Genomic DNA, 25,944 nt, shown 5'->3' with positions numbered 1-25,944 from the left:
ACTAGAAGTTTAAATCTATCAAGGTTGAGTGAGGCAATTATGGATAAAATGTTGTTGTGGAGTGATAAGAGGTGTAATGAGGGAAAACTCAAGCGCTTCTTTCTGACAAATCTCGTGGCCTCCTGAAAATTTACGAAACTTTTAAATAATAAGTGGATATTAAAGTACAGGGGTATTGAAAAAAATAAGTTTTAACTAGACCCCTTTGAATGTGGGCGAAAACTTGAGCAACCAAGAAATAACACTCCAACAAATAGAAGGAGTAAAGGGGGTAGCAAGCCTTTGGACAAAAGCAAGTTAAGTGCGAAAGGAATATCAGAATTGCAACTAAAATGAAATCAAAACTAGCTCAAGTGCCGTCGTATATTTTATTAGCTGCAACTGAAGTGACAATAGTCTCAGCCACACTCCAGTTTCAGTGGGAATGCCGTTACTCTCGAACAGTTGCTTTCATTCCCGGCAGCGCAGACAAATAGACAGAGTCGCCGAAGACAACGACATCCGGCGCGAGGCTGCCAGAAGGTGGCAGCATGCCACCAACACCTAAGACGCCGCCACGTCGCCACGCCGGATCGGTGTTGGCTAATATATATGTATGTGTATATAGTCTATGCGTCGCCAAATTCCAGGAAATGAAATGAATATTTATTTGCAGTTGAACTTTGGCTGCGACTGAAGGAGTAAGGCAAAAAAGCAAAACAATAAAAACGATTTAAATAGAATGTTAGTGTTTTTTCTCCTTTCTTCAAATTTGCGACGCGTCACCAAATTGAAATTTATTGCCATACGCATTAAGGCGCTGCTGTCGGCAGGCTTGTTTGCCTTTGGTCGCCTTCAACGAGTCCTTTTGGTAGTAAATGATAGAAATAATATTTCCGGATGATATTTGAGGTTATGTATCTAAATATAATGTTGTATTCAAAACACAAATTTAAAATGCAAGACAATTTTGGAAAAAATTTAATTTTTTTGTTTATTTTTGTTTATTAGTTTTAATATTTTTTTTCGAATTTAAATCCGAATGCAATTATGCATTTCTAATCTATCCTCAATATCTATCTTTCAATAAAAGGCATTATATTGAAATAACGGTAATTTCCCGTTTTTGTCCAATTTTCCCACAGTGCAAATCCTCTCAAAAATCAATTTCCCCATATGCTCTCTCCCCTCTCGCGCTTTAATCACTCCTTTCTGTCTGCGTGTTAAGCACGCCTACTCGAAATTTCACTTTCTTTTTCATTTGTCACGAACACAAAGGCCAACAGACGGCAATTCAGCGCCACTCGGCAGGTGAAAAAAAATGCTCGCTCACACTTCTCCTCTGGGGGAAAGTGAATTTCTGTCTAACACGCGCTGTTTTTACTTGCCGCGCGCCAGTTTTCGAACTTCCGAAAGTGCATGCAGATTTATTAAAACCATGTACCGCGCTCTTCATGGCAAGGTTAGTGGCAGGTGGCAGTGTTGCATGTAGTGGTAGTAGTAGGGAATTTGGCAGTCAAGAATAGTGCTTAATACTTAGTGACAATAACTTATGATCCAATAAAAGTGTCTCGCTTCTTGCTTTTCTTCGATTTTCACTCTTTTTTTATAGATTTCTCTTTTTGTTAGCTGACGGCATTGAATTGCCGGAAGCCGTTCAAATTGAAATATTAATCTCTTACCAAGACTTACTGGTGATGGTAAAGTCGATAAGCCTTTATGTGTGTCGGATTTTAATATTATTTCAGATTTACACTTTCCCTCTACGAAAAGTTGGTAATATCGCAGTGTGTGGGTCGGTTTTCTATAGCTTCCGGTTTCTTACGACGGAATACAACAAGCACTTGGGTCAAAGGTCACGAAACTTCGTATTCTAATTAAGAGAAGTATGCATGTTCTTAGTTTGTGGAGTGATCCTGACCTGACGAGAGGTTAAAGACTTCTCAGCCATTTGTTTTTAACTCTCTCTCTCTCTCTCTCTCTATTTTTTTGGAAATATATGAATGATTCAATTCGATATTATATAAAATTTAATGGAATATTTAATTCCTAAATTTTGTATTTTTTTTTCGAAAAATAGTTTCCACTGAAAGTAGAATCCTTCCATTGATTATGGAACAATATTTCATTCATAACGAAGAAATCCCATTTATTCGCGAAATATTGAAGTGAAATTTATTATATTGTAACAAAACAACAACAACAGAAAGAAAGCCAAACACAGCGGTCACTAAAAATAAGTATGTGCTTAGTGTCCAAGACCACACACTTGTGAGCTACACTGGAGGGCAGAGCCCGCATAAATGGAGCTGGAGTGTTCTGCGCTGCGAACCCTTGAAGTTGACTTAAGAAAAGTTGAAAATGCATTGAAAAGCAGCAAAAAGTCACATGATGGCGGCAGACGACAACAGTTTCACGCTGATTTATGCCTCGACTAGCGCAAAACTATTGAACCGAGAACACGCCAGAGAAATAAAATCGAACAAAGGATGAGTGGATGAGAAATTTGTTGGCGAAATTGATGGAAAGCTGCAAAAATGTATGCATTCATCGTTTCAATAGCGATTTCATGAGCTTTCGATTGTTCGACCGTTAGCTGGACATATTTACAAATACATAAACAGTACGAATGACAAATAACACCAGTCCGTATTTATATAGATTTTATCCCACAGAAATGTGTTAGTTTCCTTCCACTCCCTTGCGGAATCATGCACTTGCTCTTCTGTCTCACCCACCGCTAACCCTTAAGCATAGTTTGAAAATTTATGAGAATTTGTTTTGTAAACTTGAAACTTTGACCCTCGAAAAGGCAACATTTTTGTGTGGCGGCCAAGTAATATCACACACAATTGAACGTGTTGTTGTTGTATGTAGAGTGCACATGATTTGTTATTCAACGGAACTTTTTTTTTTCGCTGACAGCACACAACTACCGAAATTGTAGCGAAAAAGGTATCGAAAAGCAAAGTAATAGGGATTTTCAATAGTGTATAGGGACTTCGCTCTTCATCCATTGTTACTATATTGAGAAGGAGTCTAAATGTCTAAAATATCAGTGGCACGTAGAATTAATGTATTGCATGCAATAAAAATGCCAAAACTATTTGAAAGTAAATATTTATAATAGTTTCGCAGCAGAATGCAGGTGATTGTGGAATGCTTTGAAATTAAAATACGGGTGCAGTGTTAACTCGATAAATGTGACATGGACTACCGTTATGCATTAAATTAAGGCAAAAAAGTTTCAAGGATATGTAGACATAGGAGAAAGAAATAAAAATAATTAAAGAAGAACATTCCAACAACAACTATGTATATAAAGTCTTATATGCATGCCTTTGCCGCTCATTTCTACCAAAGAATCCCTGATTGTGCTAAAACTTGTTTTCTAATTTCCCAGCAAAGTCTTTTTAAGTGCACTTGCAGCACATCTAATTCAAAGTTTTCCTTTTAACACAATCTTTAACTAATTAGCGCAGTCCAGGTAACGCTGGCAATCTAGTTCATTACACCCATTCGCTCTTCACCCGCCTGAACTTGTACAGCACTTGTTGGCAGTTCAACGCTCACTACTTTTCACTACTCACTACACTCACCTATTTACGTAGTTGTACGAGTAGAGTACCGCTTCAAGTGGCTGCACTCGCTTTTATGCCTCAGCCCAATTAGCGTCACGCTAGTGACTACAATGTAATTACCGACCGCAATTGCCACTTGGCATCGCGAATGTCAGTGAGCAAGTCAAACTCGCTAACAAATCCAACAACTACAGCGTTAAATGTGCGCTTGTGTGTGTGTTGGCTGGCTTTAGCGCCAAAATGTATACTACAAATTAATGACATTGGTGTGATTTTTGCGCATTCGGCGAGCACGCAGCGCAAACAAACTTAAGCGCCAATTATGTATGCATTTGGAATAAATGAATATTTTTTATAGGTGTCATTAGGGGAATTTTACTGCATTACATCAAGTAGGGAGAAAATATTTAATGCACACCAATTCCTGCGGTCTCATATGCGTCTAGGCATCCAAATAGCATCAGAACTTTCTAGTGCCAAAGGAAGAAGCAAAGCGAATTTCTAGCGACCCTGTAGGGAGACATGCGAAAGCATTCAACAGCAAAGCAAGAGGGAGACCAAGGTCGAGATGGATGGACGAATTTAAATGAAGTTCTGAAGAAACTTCAACTATAAATCGAAAGACATGGAGGCGTATCGTTCAGCAGGCCAAAACTCAAGAGCTTTAGAGCTAAATGATGACAAATTTTAAATAGTATTAGTTGGAATTATAGTTTAAGAGGGTGTTTCTTTATGGACCATAGACTTTAATGCCTTCTGATTGCTAAAGATACTTTGGAGAACAAAAAGAGATGAAAATTCCAGCCTCGAAATACCAGGACCTAGTTTCTCCACTCCTTCGAAATCACTAATGTTGTCTCATGTCTTTCAATACTGAAATCGAATTTTTATTAACTCCGAACAGAAGATGTGTCTGCCTAACTATGGATGTCCTAGAGGGTAGCTTCTGCTGTCGGCTACAAGTGTGTGAACTTGAACGGCAGCAGCAGCAGCCAAAATGCGGCATTTGCGAATTTCACCGTAGCGTTGCATACTTGCAGGCGCACTTGACTTGTTCGCTGGTTATGTGGTAATTTGAATTTGTTGTCCTTCGGTTTACTACACGCTTCTGCACTCACGCCAGCCGACACGTTGGAGCTTTGCTCATTTTTCAATGTATTTTGTGGTTTTGGTGGCATGTCAAAATGTAAATATGTGGCAATGCCCAACCATTTACCCATAGAATTTGTCGGCGTATGAATATGCGAACATGTGCAGTTCCCGATAGCTTTTCACTGCAGAACTTTTCTTGTTATAATAAAAGCGCAGTCATTACACATGCAAGCGGCAAATATTGTGGCTTTCGAAAGTTTAGTAATAAAAGCAGTTGAGAAGTAGTTAAAGCTGAAGTGGATTCAGTTAAAACAACAGTGTCATAAAACTGATTAACTCCAAATAATAATCAAATTACCTAAAACGCCCCTGCTCCTTATGCAAAAAGTTTACAAAATATGATAATCACTCACTTTGAGGTTATATGTAACTCCTAAAACACCCTCGAAACACTACTCTTGAGAAGAGCGAAGCACTTCGACACTTCAACACAATGGCCACTTATCATTATGGCCATTTTATTAATTTCCTGACTAAACGGACACGTTTCGTTACTTTGTAAAAAATGCATAAACTATTGCAAGTATTTATATGTGGACAAGCATACACAAACAAATCAGCGCAGAAAAAAGACCAGAGCGGATGTACGGGTAGTCCAATACACATCCGGTCGAGGCGAGCCATTCATGGCTGGCTGTGTAATGTTGCGATACGTCCTGCTACCGAAGAAGCGCCTGTCCTCCCAATTCCTGTGAGTAGTTCGGTGTGTTTGTGTGTGATTGACTCGGTACTTCTCGCTGCTCGCTTTTTGGTCGATTATCAATTCATATCACGCCAAGAAGCGTTTCAGCACGCAGCGCTGATGAACACGCCGCAAAATCTAAGCTCTTGCCTGCCAAGCAAAACAGAGTTGCAATGAATGACAATAACAACATATAACGGTAGAGGGAGCTGGCGACGGCAAAGCGAAGAATTTGGCGTGCAAAGAAAGGATCGCCACTTCTTTACTTACAAAGTACATATTTGCTTGAGCTGACAGTTCGGCTGGCCACTGCAGACAGCAATGAAACAGCCTTTCAATCGGTTGATTGAAAACGTAAAACAACAAAAACAGCGGTGGTGTGCTGAGATAACGGACAAAGTTTACAGACGCCGCCAGACAAGCCCACGCCAGTAGCCAGTTTGCGGGGTTTTTTTTTGTTTCATTTTTTTTTAGTTAGTTAGCGGTGTTTAGCGAAGTATAGATATGTATGCGTTTCATTGAGGCAGGTTGAGTTGCTACAGAATCTATAGAATCGCAAGGAAAGCTCGAATAAGAGGAGCAAAACCCAAATTGCGAAAATTGTATAAAATTGAGGTCGACATTTAAGGGTCGGTCGTTCGCTTGCCATTTTTCTGCTTGAAATTTATTTCAATTTCTGCCCCAACTGCCACTTCTATATACACTCGTTTGTTTGTATTGACCCGGTTCGGTGCGCGGTGCAGACAGGGTAAACGTTTAGTACACGTTCGCTCTTCGCAAAATGTATTAGAAAGAAGCAGAAATGGCAAAACAGTTCGCTTTGGGAATATGCAAGGACGCAAATGTGTTGTGCATACGCGCTCCTGAGTTGCAAAGCTAATAATTTTCAAAGTGAAATTGTGAAAGTGGAGCATTGCACACACGGTAAAATGTATTTTCGCAATTACGCCATATTTTTCCAAGCCAGTAGGTGCGCACAATGTACGACCGTGGCGCAGTTCATTAGAGCGTTGTCTAAAAGGCTTTCTTATTTGAATGTGACGGCGGAGAACAATACTTTTTTGGGTGAAACAGAGACTTTTAAAAAAATATTATTATACAAATCTTGTGAGGTCATGTTCAAGAGTGTGAGTGAGTAATAACAATAAACATAAATGTTTACGTTTTAAAGGACCTTGCAACTGTTTCGAGAAAGGTAGGCTAGAAGTAGAAAGAATATTAGCTAATGGATTAAAAAATTTAAATGTGCTCCAGATGAGATTAGAATCCTTAATCGAATACTTTAAGAATAAAACTCTGTATCTCTAGACAAATCACTCTCTTTTTGGTGAAGGCACCCTAACAAAAACCTTAAGGGGTTATATACAGTTAGGATTTTCAAAAAATCTATTCATTTAATTTTTTTAATATATATATATCTGAGTATACACACACAAAATTTCAAGTCGATCCGACGAATATTTTCGAAGTTAATAGTAGTAGGGGATAAAACTTTAAACTGGTTTTTCTCGAAACGGTTAGCAAGATTTCTCAGAAACGATTGAACCGATCGGTCTGAAATTTTTACACAAGCTTCTTAACTATATTTTTTAGTAATTAATCGAAGGATTTCCCCATCTGATGAAAATTTATTATTTTTATAAACAATTAAAGACCCGAATTTTGGTCGAAAATCGAACCTTTTGCTTTGAGTAACCGCCATTTTGTCAAAAAATGTTTTTTTGCTAATTCCTTCGATCAATCACTAGATTATTTATTATATTAATGAAATTTATTTGGTTTTTGCATTTTAGATGATCCTGTCCAAAGATATCGTGCTCACCGAAAGAGGCCTTTTTATGCGGACAATATCAACGTTCCCGATAATTATTATTGGCAATAAAAAATATGTAAATATAGTTTAAGGTTGTCATAATATACCTGCTAAGTTTGAAATCAATAAACCAAATAGTTTGCTTAGAAAAAATTCTGGAAAAATGCCTTTTTTTAGACCTCCTAACTGTATATAACCCCTTAAATTTGAAGAAACGAAATTAGAAATTAAAAAATGCATCGAAGAAATCGAGTGAAGCGTAGCATTGGTGCGAAAATTTGTCAATGGAATTTACACAAACCGTAAAGCTATGATGACAGCCATCAACACGAAGAATATAATCAAGTTTAAGAAAGCGTGAAAGGAAATATTTCAGATACATTGAAAATGCAAAATGCAATTGAGTAGACGCAAATTGCTTGAACATTAACGGCAAATCGCAATGGAGTCCTCTGAATGCAATACAATGGAACAGTGACTAAAATGCTAAATGCGCTGGCAAGCGAAAAGACAAGACGAAATGGAGCGAAATCGTTAATGGAGTTTCGGAAGAATTTACTAAAAAAAAAACAAAAACAAACAACAAAGAATAAATAGTTTTCGTCAAAATATCTACTACATGAAGATGAAGATTTTAAGTTTAACCTCTCTTAAAGATTTAAAATGGCTACGTATAAAAGCGTGTTCCATTGAAAAAAAATGAAAACTTTAATTTCAAACAGCATAGCAAGAGAAAACATTGCCCAAAGGAAGAAATTCAGAAGCAAGTCACAAAAAAGCGAAGAAAAACTAAACCTCTGGGCTTTGAGAGCCCATGGCGTATAGAGAAATTAAGTAGAAGGAAATAAAATCTTCAATGTGATGCCAAGCAGAAGCTAAGAATAGCAAATTGTTATCCTTACGAGAGCAGGTGAGCATTCGCTACAAAGCGCTGGCGGCTGGAGAAGAAAACAAGCATACTATAACAAAGGTTTGCAGTGGAGGAATGTTTGAAAACTTAACAACGTTCCGGTAATAACAAGTTTAATGCCAAATTAAAAACGAGGCGAAGGTACGTGAGCGAAAACTTAATAGGAAGCAAATAAATTAAAATGTTGAAGGTATTTAGTAATAAGACGCAAAGGAGAAGGAGATGTACGATGGTTGAAGAATCAGATGTGAATATCAGTTACACAAATGTAGGGTATACTCTAGAAATTGCATAAAAATCGCGAAAAATCGTGGTAAATCATTTTCATACTCACCTCGAAGCTTAACGGTTAATGTGCTCTAGCTAAGTGTCTTACAAGCCTTTACTATTTGCTTCTTATTGCTTCCGCTTTTAATTGTCAAAATTTTTTGTTATTTTTTGGAGTCACAGGATCAGCTTTACAGCAAAAGAAGCAAGTAAATTTTATTTTTTTTTTGCCTCAACATAATGACGCCAAAGTTTAAATAAACCGAAAAAGTATAAAAGAAATTTCCAAGTGCACAAAAGCGACGGAAGTAAACGAATTTCCATTCAAATTGCTCGCAAATTCGCTGTTGCTATTAGTTTTTCATGTTGACATTCGACTTCAGCGGAAGCTGTTTTGCTGCACGAGAAGCGCCAGTGATGCAATGGAATAAAATTATAGACTTTACTTGTTGTTACCCGACACACACAAAAAGAACAACAACAACTACATACATACAACAACAAGCGCGCTTATTTCGAGAATCAACAAGCCAACACCCAACAACAAGTACATCACTGGCATAAGGTCTCGCGACAATGCCAGTACTCGAAAATTCCGCGCGCGTTTTCGTTTATTATGTCTTGCCGTTTTAATAAACCAAAGCATACTTTAAGGCGCAAGAGCAGAGTGCGCTTGGATTGCTAAGCAAATGAAGCACAAGTTGAAGTAGTGGAAGGAGCAACAGCAAGAAAATACCAGCACTCAAATTTAGCGTCGTTAAATATTAAATAACGGCACTTTCAGTGTTTTTTTCGGAGTCTTGAATATTCGAATTCATGAGTAAAAGCTTTTTTGTTGATTTTTGAAATTTATTTATTAGCTTTAGCTCTTTCTTGCAATTGGAAGACACTTGCTCTGTTAAAAGCAAGTTCTTGTTGCCATCAAAAATTAATTGGTGATCATTTTTCGAACAATAACATAAATATTTTTAGGTGTTAATACTACCGAATACCAGCTAAAAAAAAACAGCTTTAACCTTGATTTTGTCTTGTCCTTTTTTTCATTTTCTTAAGATTATTTTATGTTTCACTCAAATTTGTAACGCCACCTAAAAGTAATGAAACTGCACTTAACCTCAACTTCCAGGAGACTTCACTTGCCGCTGCACTTCCACCACCTCAGTGGCCTCAAATACCCAACAAACTTTGAGTACTGTGTTGTTGGGAGCCTTGCTTTCTTCGACCCCAGCTCGTCGTTGCGGTGACGGTGTCTGCCACTTGTGGCACAATAACGTCTACGCCACATCGACATCATAAATATTCAACGCGCATTTCATCACACGCGTCACTACGACGGTGCTTTACTGCCAAGCACTTGCTTCTGTTTCGTCAGTCAGTCACTTTGCTTGCAACACAACTATTAAAGGATGATGTCGGTTAATGTTGGCAATTACTTGTGTTGTTTTAGTTGTGCGAGGTGTGTCAGTCAGACGGGTTATGTTGTTGTGGGAGTCAGTAATAAGGTCTTTAGTGGTGTAGGTAATACCAGAATTTATATAAATATTGTGAGGTTATGGTTTTTAGGGTCTTAAGCTGAATGTATTTGGTGGTATGTTAATGCTTAAGTTTAATTAGAAAATAAAATATTGAGGAACTGGATTTTAAAGGAATCTAAGTTGAAGTTGGAAGAATGTGGCTCCTTCAAAACATATGATAAACATCTCATCTCTTAGAACATCCACAGAACATAGACTGTCATTTAATGAAAATTACTTTTAAAGTTCTTCAAATGCATTCCGCTTGAATACGTCGAGCAAACAAGGAACTCCATCACCACATTGAAATAAATTAAACTTTTAACTAGTTAGTTACTTATGCGCGATGTACCGTTAAATCCTTTAGGAGAACAAGACGAACAAGCGGCTGCAAAATGGCAACTTGCAACAGTTGTTTCAGCAAACTGCGACGATAACTGTGAATCCTATCAACAACTAACAGTACCTACAATGCGAAATTCCAACAGTTTTTGACTGTTTCCAAAATAGACTGGCTTTTCTTTGCGACGCAGCAGCAGACTGATAAGAATCAACAGTAGAGACTTATAGTTCGCGAATTTTCATCAGATTTATATATATACAGAAATCTACACAGCTATTTCTACATTTTGAGAGGTCTGAGGAGCGTCTAAACTTTTTGATGAATTTCAGCAACTTTTGACGCGGCGGCGTTGCGAATTTGTGGCAGCACGAAATAAGCTTAAAGGGAAGCGAAGAGCATTACAGCAGTCGGCTGAAAGAAAAGCTTAATTCATAAAGTTTCGCTGGCGCGAGCCAACTTCAATTGTTCGCTGCGCGACTGAATGCCTTCAACTGGTGAAGTGAGTGAGCGGATAGTGAATTGAGAGTGAGGAGAGCGACACAGGGTGGGTGGAACGTGCGGTTAATGCAAGAATGATGATAAAAATTCAAAGTTAATTTGCTAAAGCGGTGGAGAGTGAGGAGAGTAATACAAATTTGATTTGCTCAAGTAAAGAAATTGGGATTTTGTGCTCACAAAAAATTAAAAATGAAGTTTAAACGCCTTAGGATAATTTCTTTGCAACTTGTAATATTTTTCTCAGATAAATACACTTCGCAAGTTTCGTTCACAGCAGAAAATAAACATGGCACTCCCTGTACCTCCATATCAAATATATAGACATATATTATATGTTTCCATGTACTTCCAGGAGCTCCTTCTATACACTCTTACAAATTCTAATTTAAAGACTTATGTATGTCTAAAGAGGATTTTAATTTCGTGCTGCTGTTCATTACTCTCTTCTTCCTTACTATATGTTCTCACATAATTGATCGAAAATTATTTAATCCCATTAAATTTTATTTGCTGAAATTCCGCATGCAAGGAAAATACGAAATTTGTCGAAAAATGTCGAAAAATGCCGCAAATGCATGGCTTGTTGCAACAACAAAGCCATATAAATTCATTACTTTCACTAGAGAGGTGCTTGGCATGGCAGATGTGTAGCTCCTGCCAAGGAGTGTGCTGCTCGTGTATAAATTTAAATTTGCCATGTAGTTGAGAACTCGTATTAAAATCATATGAAATACCAACTGATTTGCATTCATTGTCCAAGTGTTGGATTACAAGAAAAGCGTTTGCCGCACCTGTGGCAGCACGAAACCACCATTGCTTGTGTGCTGCATATCCTGGCAACCGGTGGCCCATAGTGTCCTCGGCAGTCTATTCAGTCGTCTACAGTGTAGTTACTGTGAACGTAACGTGTTAATGCAAATTGCCACAACAGCCACCAGCTTGTACGAGCAGCATATTATATTGTTACGAGGATATGAGCAACACGTACGTAGGATATGTTGGAGTGGAGTGGAGCGGCAAAAGCACAACAAAAATGCTCAGCTGTCATGGCAATTCACACCAGTATAAACTAACCTAGCTCCTTGCCAATATACCAAGTCTGAGTAAGGAACCATTGTGTTGCTACTCTCAAGCTGGCTACAAATTTTCTGCTTCTTCTTTTTCCACTTTGCTTCGTAAGTTGCCAATGATTGTTCGATACACTTTTTGCCACAAATGACATCCTGTCGCAGCAGTTAAGCTTTCTGCCATTACACACTACAGCTGCAGATTGTCAATGTTATGGTCTGTTATTGTAATTGTTGTTGTAATCGTATGAATATACTGCTAACAACAATACAATGGCGCTGCAGCACTCGAGTGTGTCTGAAAAATTTTCCAACATACAATGGCGCACCCTTTCTGTAACAGATCCTTCCTTCATTTATGGCGTGTGGGGAGGGCGTAGAGACTCCTACGAATTATAGGAGCAAAACGAAGTAACTGTTGTAACTGCTTCTCCGTCTCAGGAGGCAGCTTTTTGCTGCGCCCTTTTTCAACTTGTTCTTGTTGCTGTGTTTTCTGATACTCTAAAGTGATTGATGCGATTGTGTTTTAGGCAGAGTGTTCAACGGTTGCGCAATTCGTGTAAATTCTGTAAATTCGAGTAGCTCCTCGGCTGTAGCGAGAAGCTCAAACCGCTGGGCAATCAGGTGGCAGCCAAGCAACAATACAATTCTCAATGGACGTAACTAACTGGAGTGGTGTTGTAAGGCCATGAATATCAATTCTGCGTACTTTAAGCGCAAATGCTTTTAATGCAATCAGATTTCGGGAAATTCGAGACAGTTGAAAAGCATAAATATTGGATTGATAAGTAAGCTTTTAATTCCATTGCTAATTTATACATTGGATTGGGTTTTTGAAAATTTTCGTTGAGCTTCACGTCCTTCTCAATCTAAAGTCATAACAAAGAATACTATCGTTTTTAGTTATGAGGAGAAGAAGATCATTTCTATAATAATTCTCTTAAAATATAATTTGTCGAGTTTTAAGCATATGGGAGACGAGATCCGAGTAGTAAAACCTGATCCTTAGGTCATATATGATCTAAGTTCTGAGAAAAAGGGTATTAAACTTCAGAGAAGAAAGAGAGCTTGGTCACTGGTGAATCTAAGCTTCATAATATTGCTAAACTCTTTAAAAAATATTATCCGAAAAAACGTGGACTGCTTTTGAGGTAAACCCATCAAGCAGTGAAAACAAAATTTCAGATTCCGCCGAATTTCGACTGCTTTAAATTCGCTGCGTTAATATCGCTCATATCAGCTTTAAAATTTGTAGTCTACCAATCATCCTTATCCTCAACTGCTCAACATATTCTAGCCATAAATTTTATTTACAACTCACAAAACCACGCCCATCAAAGGTCATTAAGTGCCGTACTTAGGCACAAAAGCCGACCCGTTTTATGGTATGCAAATAAAATGGCAACAACAATGCGGCAATAACATAAATAGCCGGCAATTCCAAAAACCAACTGTCAACGACAGGTACGAGCAGGCATCTCACATTTACCCACAGACACACACTGTATACATGCTCATTGTAAAGTGGAATGGAAGCGCCAGTGGTGGCGGATATATACAGAATGGACGTAATGTGGCAGTGAAGTGCGTTCAGGATAGCCCAATTTGCCAACTTTGCAATTTAATTGCGTTCCGGTAGCATTTACAAGTAGATACAGCAAATCATGGACTCAAACTCGCTACGTTCACCAGAGATTCACCGTTACGATTGCGCCAAATGCTACCAGTCAATTGACGGACAGTGGAGGGCCGATGATGACAGCGACTGCCGGGGAGGCGAAGTGGCTGTTGAGTGGTGAGCAGTGTCAGCTCAAATGATGGTCTAAATGTATTGGGGTTTGTATGTGATTTACTGAAACATTTTCAACCCCCGCTCCCTTGTACTTCACTCCCCTTTCATTGATGGCTGGATGACTGCTTGCGCGTAAAAATAGAAATGCGTAGCTATTAGTAATCAGACACACCAAGGACAAAGGCGAATGCCTGGGGGAGTATAAAAATAAAACGAGTCTTATTGATTTTCTCGAGTGATGATTCTTTTATGCAATTCCATGCGCTTCATTTACGCTTTGTTTTAAATGCTGGCGTTGCATGGCCATCGTCCATGGTCGGCTGAGATGACAAATAGGCGTAAAGTGCGCGCGCTCGATTCGGTTGACCAAGCGAAAGCGCCTGAATTTATGCCATACAATTCAATTGAATTGAATTCTTGATTAGCGGAAACGGAAGCGGCGCGGCAAAGGAAATAAAACAACAACGACAGCAAAAACGAAAGCGCAAGACAGACAGGAAATTGAAAATATTTCACGAGCCTTGTTGTTGTTGTTTTATGAAGGAACGCAGCAAAAGCAAGCGCAATAAAAATAAACCAAAATTGCTATTAAATGCTTAAAGTGAGTCGGGTAAGATTTCCATTCCCTTATTGGTTGCCCGGAAAGCGCAACGCACGCCGGCATTAAGAAGGAAATCGCAAAGACACTCGCGAAGATACCGGAAAGAAATATGACCGGGATTATGCACGGTTGCTGAGCGCGCAGAAATCTTTCGGTATCCCGGTTGCCTTGCATGAGTAGGCAATTAAGTGTTGCGCCCGTACGCCTAAGGCTCAGGGGATGAAAATGCAATTTGAATTGCCGCTTATGGCGAAAATGTGATTGTATTAAGATAGAGGAAGATGATAGCAATAAATTAAAAAAAAACTTTAAAGAATAAACCAAAGAACAAACTGGCGTTTAAAGGCATAATTGTAAATTTAATTGGTTATAACTGGGGGGTAAATCAAATTTACCAATAAAATAAGGGTTAAATAAATTCTATGTTTTTTTTTATAATTAAGTGCCTTAACAATTTAACATATCAATAAATTTAAATTAGAATTACATTTCTTTGAACTGGTAATTATTTTTAATTTCTTCTCGAATGATTTTTTTCAAGACTCAATTTACTGTGGCTTGTGGTAAAATAAATATAGCAATTGCATTTATGTACTTCTGCTATTTCCCACTTTATCTACAAACATACAACCGCAAAATAAGTAATTCCCCTGCAATTCGTCTCATGTCTCGGGCAACTCATGTATAAATAAACATTTCTAAATCGTTATTTACTCGCAATTAAATATTTGCGCCATTACTCAGTGGTAATTGCCCACACATTTATCGCTTAATAATTTAAACTTAGCTACGCCACATCACGTGACTACAACTGCTTCTTCTGCTTCTTACACTTAACACCCACTGCATTCCGCTGCAACAAAAACATTTACAACAATAACATTTACACAGTCATTTGGTCTAATGCTCGGCATAAAAGAGTAATTTTAGAAAATTTGTATGCGGCACACACGTACGCGGTTTGAGTCATAAATTTCAGTTTTTGCACGCAGCAGCATAAATTTATTTATAACAATTGCTGATTCCACAATTTTTTGCGTGTGCGCCCGTCTCACTATAAATACCCCTGGTGGAGTACTGACTGAAGCGCTTGTCTCTGCGAGCATACATTCTTACGAGTGTAGATGTGTGTGTATGTGGGTCCAAGGGATCCTTTTAAAAATCCGTTAAGCCGAAATTTATGCGTCGCATAAATGACAAATGAAACATTACCGTTGGCGAAATGAATGTGTGGATTTTATTAATGGGCTACTTAAAAATTGTGGAATTCCTTTGGCTCCGCTGAAGTACGCTGTTGTGTATATGTATGAGTGCAGTGTTGTCAGAAGTTTAAGAATTTTTACACCGATAATATATGACAATCATTTATTTTAACATGGCATTCTATGTCTATGAAAATTTAAATTAATAACGCTTACCAACGGTGTTTTCACACAGAAGTAAATAATGCGGCAAATAAATAGCAATTCGAACATACCTGAAATGAGAAGAGAGAAGCAATTAACATAATATTTAATTATGAACATAAGGAGAATGAGAAAATAAGGACTTATACAGATCAGCAATTAAAGAATGAGGTTAAGTAATCAAAATCTTAATGCGAATGAGTATTCAAATGAACTCCTAATTAAGTAAATTAAGAGAATTTTCCCAAATTACTCTTAATTGTTCTCAATATACCTTAAAATGGATCAATTAGTATTTAAGAAAATTAAGTAAATTAAGAGAATTTTCCCAAGTCAACCTTTAATTGTTCTCAATGTACTTTAAAATGGTTCAATTAGTATTTAATTTACAGCAATTTGTTATAAAATACATTTGGTCATCTTAAGTTTCGAATATATGATGTTAAACACTAATTTTATGATTTAAATTGAGTATGTCTGAACACCAATGTCGGTGAGTCAATTAATAGCCTTTTCGCACAGGTGTTAATTGATCAATTAACCGGGTTTTGCTCGATTAATGCGTTGATTTAGATCGATTTACCATACAAAAGCAAATTTTTATTTGACTACATTAATTTTTAATCGAATACAAATCGAGTTGAAACTGGAATGTAGTTACACTACGGGTCCACTTTGGAAATTTGGTTGTGGTTATTGATAAAATAGCAATCAGCTGATGAAACTTGTCAGTGCGAAAAGTCCATAACAGCTCAATTGATCTGTTTGAATATGTGCTAATTTTCCAATGATATTATGTCATTGAATGAGAGCTGAGCCCATCAGCTCTTGATCTTGAATGTATTCACAAAATTTATGTGAAAAATTACAATGAAGACTAGAAGTGACAACATGATTAGTAGTAAGATTCCCCACAATTTTCTGATTCTACTTCGTTACAAAGCACTCTTTACCGCCACACACACTCCAAAGCATAACACAACGCATATTATTTAAATCATATGAAAATGTGATGTCGCAAACTTGTCAACACAATAATTGGATTAAAATAAAATTTATATAAATAATAATACTAAAGTGCTGAGTATGAACCCACATAGGAATAATACACATATTATATATGTGAATTCCTCATATTCAAGTGTGGCAGCCATTATACGTCAGCTTGAACACTTAACCAGCGCTTTGCGGTACAGCAAAGGAAGCAACAACAACTACAAGTATGTGTAGCGGGTGACGACTTCTCTATTTACTATTATGTCACAGACACAAGCCATGTGGCTGTGTGTGGAATGCAACCATGTAAGTTGAAATATGAGTGTCAGTGCAGAAATAAAGTACGAGCTGGAATAAAAAGTCAAGTGGCAATAAACTGCTTAAAAAGTAACGACAAAAGTTACAAAAACCCTTCTGAGTATAATGGGGGAACTCATAAATACGATGGCTTACAGACAGACATACATATACAAGCATGTGAGAAGCGATATTAGAGCGAACTTGAAAATTCGCTTTGGCCACCAGAGAAGGTTAAGGTTGTAGAGCACACACACATATGAACACATACAAATGCATGTAAGTTGTTTTTGTTGTACTCGTAAGTGTAGAAAAGCTTCTTAAGTGGTAGAATGGTGATTTCAAAGTGATAATGACTGGCTATACAAAAGAGAAAGCTTAGCAAAAGCAAAGAGAAGAGGAAATATTTTAGATGTCAAGCATAGCTTAAATATGAAGGCACATTATTGGAATATACATATGTATGAGTGTCTGCATGTGCCTGCATATTTAGCCAACAAGTTGCAGTTGCAAACTCGACGCCGTGGAATTAAATCTCTTAGCCACTGCATACTTTTGTGCGCCAACTAAAGCCATACGATAATGAAATGCTATATCCTCGAGCGCAGCGATTTCTAAGTTTTAAAACAAACTTGAATGTAAGACTCATGCAAAATGTGTGCATATGAGGTTAGTAACTTCTTAAGATGATTAAATTTTCAAAGTATACATAAAATTTTGTGGAGCTTATATGATTACTTGCGTAGGAATACCCATAAAATGTGGTTCTTTGTGTATATTAAGCGGAAAATGTGATATTTAAATGGCTGAGTGTACCATAAGACTAACTAAAGTAACTGAAAAATAGTTAGCCGAACAATTTCCGAAAGGATTATGCCACTTGATAGAACATAAAACATTTGTGACGTCACACTAGCAACTTCGTAGATGAGAAATTGGTGTAAAATTTTCTGTGCTCATAATGAAGAAAAGATAAATCTGTGTAGATCTCTGTTTATGAGCCCGAACTTTATAAAAATACTTGTTGAAATCTTTATTGTGATAGATCCAAGGGATCCGTGTTCTACAACTTTCATTGAAGTTGATTTCATATAATGAAAAAACCGCCTCAAATCTCATTTCGTTAGTTTTCTCTTTCAAGTTCATCACCAGTTATTTTTTTTAGCTAAGGAATACGAAATCACTCAAAATAATGAAAGCTAATGAAATAGTAATACCCACCAACCAATGCCAATATCATCGAGAAACCGCTATATCACCTCAACAAAAGCCGAACCGAATGCTCTAAATCACAAAAATGGAAAATGGAAGCATTAAAAAAGCTTTCATCAAACGCTTAGAGCTTTGTCATACTCTGCGATCACTGGTGAGGCAGTAGAAGCTGTAGTATAAAGTAATATTTAACTGTAAGAAGCTAAGGTTACAATGAAAAGAATAAGCAACAAAATAGACACAATGAACACATTGCTTTCTGCAAGCTCTAGAAGTAACGGATGTGAAAAGGATTTAACTGGCTGCCTTTCGTAGTGGCCTTTCATCAACAAGACCAAAGCAAACAAAACTGCCATTCATTTTAGTGTTATATAAACCAAGATATGAATAGAATAAAATGTAGAAAATGAATATGATAGCTACAATAAACTGACACACAAATGACAAACTGACTGACATGACTTAGTAAGTCTTACCAGCAGCACAATGATGCTTTCAAGCTGCATTCACAGTCAGAGGGCGAAATCCACTCCGCCTTCTGTGACATTTAGACTTCTTCATAGAAGGCAGAGAATATTTACGAAGATATAAGTAACATAATACATATAATGGGAGCACATTGTCATTATCACGTGTAAGGAGCCGGCCAGTTGGATAAATGAGAGTAGCAAACATAAGGCAAAATGGATAGAATGAGACGGCGGGACAAAGAAATGGCGAATGGCCGCGTTTAAATGAGTTGAATTGGCGCAACGGAAACAGGAAAGCTTGCTGTTGTCAACGTCGACATTGCAAAAACAGACAGATATCCAACCTGAATAATCACGCCACCGGCCGCTCGTCTCCTGCCGCAATGGCGCACGCAACCACTGTCCTGTTGGCTTTACGTTTTTGCGGCATTGTGCTTGACGTAACGGTGTAAAGGACATGGATAATAATAAGGCTCGTTTGTTTGAATGGCTCTAGAGAGTCGCTGGGTTAACGCGCGGGGGGTGGTTTGCCGGGGAGGGCATATCATTGTTGCATTGTGTGTGTGTGTTTGTGGCGCCTTTCATGGCAATACAAATGCTGTGATGAGTGTGGTTTTAGTTGGCAACTGGCAATGAAAGCTTGTTAAAGCAAAGGACAGTGGCTGATATGGTTGGACACACCGCGGACGCAGCGACAGGAAGTTAGACAGAAATATGATGGGCAATTAAGGACAATAAAAGCTTTGAACTTACTACAATAAAGGTGCAACATTACGCATGAATTCATTTGTTGCGAGCGTGTGTGCGTGGCATTGTTAAAGTGTTGGAAAGTTAATAAAATGCTCGTAAACGGAATGGTTGTTAGAGACATAATTCTCATTGAAGACAATTTGTGGAATGGCGTGCAATAACTTAAAGGTGTTAAATTACGAGTGGAACAAAACAAGTGTAGCTAGAAAATTAATACTAATAAATTCTAACTCAAATATGTTTCAAAATTAACGCTGACTTGTTTTTCGGAATAAATTAATATATAAGTAAACATAAATTCAAACAGGGGTTATATGTTAACGAACTTGCAGTTGTGGGACAAAAAAATATTATGCTTGGCCCACTTCTGTCGCGCTTAATTTCGTATGCAAATAACTTGTCTCTGCTTGCTGTGCTGTGCAACAGGTAATTGAACTTAAATCAGCTTCATCAATGGCAAACGGCAGTGATTCATTTCGTTTTATTATTTAGCGCTTATAAAGAATTTTTTCAATAAAACAACAACAACAGCAGTGTTTCAGTAAACCGGTTTAGCAGCGATTTTTTGCCTTCTCATGTCATTGTATAATCTAATATGGGCTTTTGCGCCTGACTTTGACATACAGACGACTGATTAAGGTGTTAACAAGCGCATTGAATGGGAATGCTGTCAAAAATCAGAAGAAAAATGCTAACAATGGCAAACGATTCAATTGAAAATCAAATAAAAAATTTCAAAAAAAATCTTGACAGTTTAAAACAGACATCAATAAGACATGTTAGCTCTTCTTTGTTGACTTTCAGCTTTAAATAAACAAATCGTTTATTAAAGCTGCATAATATTATGCAAATAAGTTTGAGTTTGACTATAACTATGTTAATTTGACGATATGCCACAGCTCATACCCATTTCAATCGCTCACTTTGCTCGTTTTTTTTAAGAAAAACTCGTGCAAACAGCAATTCAAGTATTCAAGTTCATTGACAAGCGACCGCGTGTCGCCATATTGGCTGTCATGTCGCACACGAACATACGTCACATGCCGCTCCCCACCGCTCGCCCACACAACTCGACATATGTATTCATACAAGCCGACCTGCAAGCAGTCAGACAGTCAGTAATTTACTGCTTGAAATCGCCATTCACTGATCAGCACCAAATTTGGACACACGCCAATTGCTGTGAACGGCCCAGCCGGTTTTGGTAACTTGTCCCCGTATCAAAAACAACAACACCGCTATGACTTAATTCATCAATGCGCGTTGACAAATTCTACTGCGTTGCGGCTTTTACGCATTTTAGTTTCAATACAATACAAATTATAAAAAGTTATTTAGTAAAAAAAAATCTTTTAAAAGCTGGTTTAACAAGTTTAATGCTTTATTTGAAAAAAAATTATGACTTCATAAATAAGAAATCCAAAAATAAATAAAAACAAGAAAAAACGTTAACTTCGGCTTTACCGAAGCTAATATACCCTTCACAGATGCATTTCCTTTAGTAACTATGTATGTTTAAGCAAATCTAAAGACGTATAAGAAAAAGTAAGTAAAAAAACGAAAACATTTTACTAATTCTTTTTAGCCGGGTTGTTTTCTAGAAACATTAAGGTTATATAGTTAACCGATCTGAATAATTTCTTCGGAGATTATATTATTAGCTTAAGCAGTAATCCATGTCAAATTTCGTGAAGATACCACGTCAAATGCGAAAAATTTTCCATACAAGCCATTGATTCCGATCGTTCGGTTTGTATGGCAGCTATATGCTATAGTGAACCGATCTGAACAATTTTTACGGAGATTAAATTATTTCTATGAACAATAACTCACACCAAATTTCGTGAAGATATGTAGTAAAATGCGGAAGTTTTCTATACAAACCCTTGATTCCGATCATTCAGTTTGTATGGCAGCTATATGATATAGTGGTCCGATATAGGCAGTTCCGACAAATGAGCAGCTTCTTGAAGATAAAAAATTTCAAAACGATATCTTAAAAACTGAAGGACTAGTTCGTATATATACAGACAGACAGACAGACATGGCTAAATCGACTCAGTTCAGCATACTGATCATTTATATATACACTTTATAGGGCCTCCGACGCTTCCTTCTGGGTGTTACAAACTTCGTGACAAGCTTAATATACCCTGTTCAGGGTATAATTAAAATAAGAATTTACCTGCCACTTAGCACTTTTTATATTTTTACCTCTTTTATACTACAAATATATATTTTTTTCTTTTTTCATGCCTCACTAGGCATTTTAACAATTTTTAGCAGCTTAAATTGTCAATATTAGTTGTGTGTATTTTTGGTATATTCAAATTTTATGTGCATACAAATTCTCTGTTTGTAGTTTTTGGTATGCAAATATGCTTTAGTTGACATAAAACATCTGTAGAAGCTTTGTGTGATCTTCTACAACTTGTAGTATAATGCTCGTCTGTCTTTCATAACAAAGTCTTTTGTTGAATTTTTACTTAGGCAGGAAATCTCTTTTGAAAACAACTGCTTTTTGGCATGACAATCAAAGCACTAAACATTTTTTTGTTTTCTATTATTTTGAGCAAAGAATACAAATATTTCTGTTCTGGGTTTTATTTGTAAACTTGTTCATCGATACTCAATCGATCGATCGAAGTTGTAGAAGTAGCTTCGATGAAGCCGAGATAAAACGATGTCGAAGATTCAATTTAGAATGACTCGTCATTGCAAGATCAAGTCTAAAAGACCTTGGATACCACACCTTCAGTCATCCAGATGAACCGGTGGGTATAGAAAGAGCCTTAGCAGATTGATGATTAATGCAGGGAAATGAGATCCAACTGTAATAGTTTTATTCTTTCCAAAATGACTGTCTTTAGTAGTACAATTAATAATAATTCATAGGGTTTAACCTAACTCACATTCTTTACAATTTTTAATAAAAAATATTTTATTGATAATTCTGAGCCAATTTACTTATAAAAACTTTGAAATAAAATATTATTTAATATAGCTGATATCAGTGTTAAATGATTATCTGATAAAAGTACAATAAGGTAATAAAATTTACTTATAAATAATTCCAAGCCACCTTCTGTCATAACAAATTAAAAAAGTGACTACATTGTGTATACTGGAAATTACCGACTGTGGCCACAGAGTGTATTTATTTGTCGTTTGTTGATGTTTTATTAAATTCAATAAATATTCTTTTGGTTGGCGGTCGAATTGCCGCGCTTCTGATTTTCCGCACCGTTGGAAAGGCGACCAGCAAAAAGTATTCGAACAATTTCATTCCGCATGAATTTGTCGCCAGCCCTTGCCAGATAGCTTGCCCGGCTGCAGCTGAAAAAATTTGTCATCGCTGATGGGTTTTTAATAATGTTTTATTGCGACAGCCAAGTGAAAAAGCGGTATGGGCATATGTTATGTTGTTACAACGAATTTATTGGCTCGATGGACCACAGCCTAAAGGGGCGAACGTACAGAATTGATTGAGTTTTTATTTAATATAAAGTAGGCGTGTGGATTGCACTTTTTGTGCGATGATTCACAAACATTTCATTAATGAATATGCATATAAATGAATACATATTTGCGTTGAAATTCTCTCCATTTAGTAATTGTTTGCATTTAAGCTTCATTTTATGATTAACGACTTCCATTTAAAGATAAAAATCCGATGCCTACTGTTAATTGAAATTTTGCATGAAATTTTTTTTTTTTAATATTTCAAAAATACTTGCATAAAATGTATTAATAATATAATCTAGTGTGTAAATATATAATTTTATTTAATTAATAAAAATAAAAATTAAAAAAAAGCAAAAAAATTCTTGTCAGAAGTGGGATTCGAACCCACGCCCTCAGAGAGGACCAGAACGCTCCGTATAACTCGCATTGCGAGCAAGTTTATTCACTTGAGTCTGGCGCCTTAGACCGCTCGGCCATCCTGACATGTTATTCACACACAACCAATGAGCCAACCGATAGTGAATACTCGCTTCTAATGTGCTAAGAGAGTGAGAACAGTGGCGATAAAAATTGAGTACTTACTCAGAGAGAAAAAGAGCGAGAGAACGAACAATAGAAAGCAAAGTGGGAAGAGAATTACAACGACAAACTACTGATCGAAGCAAAATATTCTAACAAACGATTTATTTATAAACCGAGCCATATATAAATACGAACATAGATAGCCATAAGTAATTGAATGATCTGAGTGGATTACTATGAGCAATTACTTATGACTTTTGTGAGTGTTTGTACGCATTAAAATATGAGTATACTAATCGTAAATTTGTCAATTTATTTGTTTATATGTATATTTGGTTATAAATTATCATTATGAGCTTTCATATTCATTATTTTATAGATAAATTATGTTTGCCTTTAGGTGAATTTCAACAACTTTGGATTAACGTAAATTATTTATGTATGCATGTATCTCAGCTTAACTGCCTAAATTTACGATATGGAAATTTATTGCCTAAACTTACACTTCAATGGCTTCGCAGCACTACACGCCGCATTTGATCACAATTTCTAGCAATTACACTAATCAATTATCGTAAAGCTTTTGAGCCGCTTATCTAATCACAGCTGGCAGCATCCATACCAATGCCTTTGTCTGTATGCACAAACATATATTGCTCGAAAGCAATGAATTTCTCGTAATGAAATGAATATCTAACGAAACCCACATGCAATTAAGAAAATTGCACACAATAAAAGATGACAAGAAGAAGCGGCAGCAGCAGCAAGACAGTAGCTACAGCAGTCGCTGCGATACAATGCTGTCTGGTAAATGATGAGTGAAATGAGGGCAAGCGCCTTGTTGAGCCGTAAAACAATTTAAAACGAGCGTAGTAATGTGTTTCGGAGAGGTTCATTGCAAGTGGAGCTGCTGCATTTGCCGTTGCAACATCGCTGAAAGACGCGCCCCAAATGCCTACAACTTTATCAGTTGTTTATACGAGTTGTCGACAAGCTCAAATTAATTACACAACGTTGCGTAAATAGCTGTAAGTGGCAGAAAATGTGAGTGTCACAGTTTGAAACGGAGTTGAACATTTTTCTAATGAAGACTGTGGAAGATCTCGATGGTCTGTAATATAACTCAGGGAGCGATATTACAACAAGAAACACGGACGGCTAGGTGAAGATCTGTATCGTTTATAAAATTTAAACCGATAAAATAGTCGGGAACTTGTGGAATATTAATTGTAGAATTAAGAGAACAGTTGGATACGATTATAGATGACCTTTACTGATATAACGTCAAAGTTTGCAATTTAGTTTTGTGGAAAGGATTGGTTACACAAATGAATTAACTTTTTTCTTTATTCACACATTATTGATGGAGAAGACGCAACAAATGTGGCAGAAACTACTGAAATATATAAACAATGGATGGATTTTCGAAACTCAAAGTCAACACTCATCCACTAAAAGCAACATTGTCTGCTAAAACAATACTGAATTGCCAATCAGATTGCGTTGGCGGCAAAATTAATAACAATAAACCATGTGTGGCTGAGAGTGAAGTAATCGCCTGCAACACTTGTCAGCAGCATTGTTCAGAACAGTTTCGATGATGCGGTACTTTAAGCTCAAGTCAGAGAAGACTAGGCGAAGCAGTCTGCTAAGCCTATGTCGTTGAAATGGAAAACGAAGTAATAAGTTGGTTAGTTAATAACAGCAACAAATACCGTATGAGGTTGCTCAGTTCATGTTTGTGAGTCGGCAGAGATATATACTTGAGCTACTATTTCATAATAGACTTCGAGCACATTGTTTTCAACAACTCACATATTATATTAAGATGCTTTTCCGCCTCAAAGAGCCTTGGTTACATTGTATTACCGTAGCAATTAGTTTAAGTCGGCAAATCGGCGTTGGCTGATAATCGAACTGCCGCACTGTGTCTGATGCCAGGCTGATGATAAGGCATGGCACAAAACGTTTTATTACAATGAAAATAGTTCATTACCGCAGAGCACTTGGTCGTACACCGTTAGCTGGTGCTACTAACTCTAACCGTTGCACTGTATGCCAAATGAGCTTCAAATTATGGGCGGTAGTGGCTTAATGGATGAGCTAACAAACAAACAAACCAACCTAGGAATTATGCATTGTTCGGGAGGTGGGCTTGTTCGGGCAGACTGCTATTGGCTGTTTGCCTCTGCAGTGGCAAAGTTTACTTAGTAATTAAGAAAATGACAATTAGTCAAGTGGACGTTTGTAGACGAAATGAAAGATTAGCAGCTCAGATAGCAGTTGCATGGCCCAAGGACCGAGACACTCACTTACGTAAATTGCAAAGCTCATACATGCATATATTTATCTATATAATCTGGCGTAAATGTTAAAAATTGCATCAGGATAGTGTGCGCAATGAAGTAGAAGATTAATAATTATTTGATATGTGCGCATTCCAAAGCAGGAACATGGATTTCTGGCTGGAGTAAAAGTGAGCTTTAACAAATACTGAAACAACTCAGTGTCTGTGGCCCCTCAGGACTTTGGATCGGCAAAGCAGTACTATATTTTACTATTGCTCAACTCATTAAACATAGAAATCTTGATAAATATATGGGTAAATTGGACGGAATGATCAACCA

The 25,944-nt window shown here is 37.1% G+C and overlaps 1 protein-coding gene and 1 non-coding gene across 3 annotated transcripts in view; both read right to left on the bottom strand.

Annotated features, from left to right (window-relative positions):
• The window catches only part of LOC105211468 (centaurin-gamma-1A), a 210,530-nt gene that overhangs the window by 108,416 nt on the left and 76,170 nt on the right, over positions 1-25,944 (bottom strand). The window lies entirely within an intron of this gene.
• On the bottom strand, positions 23,159-23,278 carry Trnal-caa (transfer RNA leucine (anticodon CAA)). Its single transcript has 2 exons — positions 23,241-23,278; positions 23,159-23,203 (listed from the first exon to the last, which is right to left on the bottom strand). It is a non-coding gene; the product is annotated as a tRNA-Leu (tRNA).

This window comes from Zeugodacus cucurbitae, chromosome 3, assembly GCF_028554725.1.
Source record: "Zeugodacus cucurbitae isolate PBARC_wt_2022May chromosome 3, idZeuCucr1.2, whole genome shotgun sequence".
Lineage (NCBI taxonomy): Eukaryota > Metazoa > Arthropoda > Insecta > Diptera > Tephritidae > Zeugodacus > Zeugodacus cucurbitae.
The sequence above is the reverse complement of the archived record's forward strand: the minus strand, read 5'-3'. Positions and strand labels throughout refer to the sequence as shown.